The 3,299-nt window shown below is 32.0% G+C and overlaps 1 long non-coding RNA gene across 1 annotated transcript; it reads left to right on the forward strand.

Annotated features, from left to right (window-relative positions):
- Nucleotides 1–271: 271 nt before the first annotated feature.
- On the forward strand, nucleotides 272–1,744 carry LOC114392965. Its single transcript, XR_003662441.1, has 2 exons — nucleotides 272–1,198; nucleotides 1,343–1,744. It is a non-coding gene; the product is annotated as an uncharacterized LOC114392965 (long non-coding RNA).
- Nucleotides 1,745–3,299: the final 1,555 nt, after the last annotated feature.

Raw genomic sequence — 3,299 nt, forward strand, 5'->3', positions numbered from 1 at the left:
TTAACTCTCCATTAGGTAACCCATAACCCTAATGGGGTTTATTGGTTTCATTTATTACAACTTTTTCATAAAAAAATGTTATTTAAAAAGATAATTCATTTTAATAAAAATTTATGTGATTCTTTCAACTTTTCAAAAATAATTAGAAATTAAAAATACAAAAAATCTGATTAAAATCACTCATAGTGAGTTGTGGTTCTTTCATCTTGATCACTCATTAAATTAAACAACTATATATTGATATTGATATATTGAACAGTGACAACAAATCTGGTCCAAAGGTCGGTCATGCAATGTGCATCACTTTAATTGGCACTTGTCCACTCCAACAAAGAAAAAAAAAGAAAAAAAAATATGAATCTTGGGTATCATTTGAGGTGGTGCTTCCCAAGGTGTGCAGAGACGCACAACAAAAGGGTTACTATAGTATCCTTTTGTTCTGCTTTCTTCCAAAAAGTGTCGAGTGACGTAAAAACGGATTACTGTGCGTATCATCGTTATCAGATGCATCCGGTGCCAAATCTAGGAAAAGCAACCTTGAATTGAAGTCATCGAGATTTTATAGTCTGACATCTGGAATTTAAATTTCTCAACAAGGGCGTCAGATCCAACAACGTCCCCCAGTTGCTTAACTGCATCTTTATCCGAAATAGATCCTCTACCAAAGATCTGCCTGCAGAATTGGATTTGATGTATTCGCCTAGTGCACTCAGTCACAAATCTGAACTGTTAAATGAAGATCGGACAGTTTATTTTTTGACTGTTTATTTTAAATCTGATCATATGAGTTAAAATATGATCCGTCTAATCTTCATTAGACAGTCATCAAATTTTGACTGCAGAGAATTCGGGTCTGTCTCTGCAGCCGAAAATTGCAAAAAGCAAAAAAAAGAAAGAGAAATAAAGAAAAGTTAGAAAGAGATAGAGAGGATGTAGAAGTGCAGCAGAAAGGTTGGTTGCTGCAGAAGATCCATGTCCATGTAGAAGTTCTTGTTGGGAAATTCAAATTTCGAATGTCAGATTATAAAACATTGGTGACTTCAAAATGTGAGTCGAAAAAATCCTATGTTTTGGTTCCTCAAACAGATTAGCACGTAAGCATATATAACACTTTTTTGTCTGAGTTTATTTGCTTGCTAGTACTGAAATGCAGGTTGTGAGAGTGATTGGAAGATTGGGATCAAGAAATTGCCACAAGGTTAATCTATTTGCGATTCTTGTTTGGTTACAAATTTCCATTATCAAGGAATGTTCATGGTGTGAAAGTCTAATATTTCTTGTAATCGTGTCTTATTTTATCTCTCATACTCTCTCCCTAATGTGGGTAGTGTTTCATATACAGGGTGATAAAGCGGGTCAACCCGCCTCCTCTGCCTAAAGCAAGGTGGGATGAGTTAACCCATCATGAAAGTAGGTTGCAAAAGACTCTTCCTGTTTAGATTTTTTTTGTCAACAAATGTTAGATGTTATTTGTTAGTTTTTTATTAGCGGGAGAACCGAATCTGAGATTTTTTTTTTCTTTTATTCTCTTTTTATCACCCAACTAACCTTATAATTCCATACTCACCCCGTTTAGATGATGAGAAATGAATTAGATTTCATGAATTTGACTAATGTCTAGTAGCATTGTACAATAACTATTATCAGCAATGGCCTTAAAGGACAAGTTAGGCTCCATGAATTTGTCTGATGTTTTCTTTCAGGCCACTTAATGCTATAAATCGTGATGGCACTTTATCCGACATATGAGTGAATTGTTTGTGCAGCTTACTTGAGAAACACTTAATTCCTTAGATAAATAATAGTATTCCAAAATCACTATTTATCTAAATTTCTCACTTTGTGTAACTCTGTATTTGATCTTATGATCTCATTCTGAGGACAAAAGTTGAAATTCATAATCAATTATCTGATACACAATGTATTTTGCACTTTGAAGAATTGAATATTCCTGCCCATTTGTGAGGAAAAATGGAACATACACAAACAACTAGTACCAACACCACATTAAACACTTTACCATGGTGCATTAGATGGTTGTTGTGTTGAGCAGAAGCCACAAAAGGTTCCTTGTATATATTCAGTGGTTAGTTGTTGTTCTTACCTTCCACTAGGGAGGTGCATGCTTCTATCCGTAATACTTGAGTCAACGGCGAAAAGGAATGAACAAAAAGTTTTGTAGTCACATATTGTGACTTCTTTCTCAAATGAACATTTTTTAAGTTACATGTCTCTGTGTGTATCCATCCTTAAAAGAATTAGAGAAGAACAAATTTATGCTCTCTTCAATGGCACATAGAAGAATCTGCAAAATCTATCACTCTTGATAAACGATGTCATCCCAGTTTCAGATACATTGCCAAATCTAGTGCACTTGAACATTGATGATTGCAAATATATTGTTAGAGATATTGCCAAATCTAGTAAAGAAGTTATCGTTAGATTGGTAATTAATTACATTTGATGGGTTTATTTGATTGGAAGCGTTCGTTTAGAATCATCTTCATCATTTCATCTATAAAAGAAATTTTGATTCTCTCGTTCTCTCTTCTCTTACAATGTGCCATGTTCCTATTGGATTTGGCTCCTCTAAACTGAGGGGTGCACTTTAGAGTTTAGACGATAAAGTGCAATAATGATTGTTAATAAAAAAAATAATGCTAAGATTTGTGATAAAATAAAATATATGTGTAACAAAAACTACAATTAATTTTAATATCAACTGTTAATTTTGAACTAATCCTTATTATTGAACTTTATTTTCTATAGTGCATTCCTCACATTTCAAAGGAGTCAAATCCCTATCTCATTAAATGAAAAAGTAGGATTTATTAAAATTTATAATTTTTAATAAAATTCAGTCAACAATGGAAAAAATTAGATAGTTTAGGATTACCAAGTGTAATAAATTAGAGATGATGTGAACCAAGACAATCTAATAATTCTTCCAATAATTGAGAGTATGTTCAAAATGTTTATTAGCATTAATGATAATATTTGTCAAACATGCTGTGAGAGTTTGTTTCAATAACACACACCGATACTGATAAGACTGGCATTAATGATAATGATAAAGCACCGGTAGCTTTTAACCTAAGTTTCATTGTAACTGGATAGTTAAAAAAATTATGATCTAAGTACAAAATCATAAAAATTAATTTATAAATTTGATTAATTTAATATAGAACTGAATTATAAATCATGTCGGTTTAAAAATAATATTAAATCATTTTTATATTAACTATTAATCATGCTATCTTCAAGTGCAATATTTTTCTCAGAAATAGTACTTCAACATT

The sequence above is a fragment of the Glycine soja genome, chromosome 17 (assembly GCF_004193775.1).
Source record: "Glycine soja cultivar W05 chromosome 17, ASM419377v2, whole genome shotgun sequence".
NCBI classification, from domain to species: Eukaryota; Viridiplantae; Streptophyta; class Magnoliopsida; order Fabales; family Fabaceae; genus Glycine; species Glycine soja.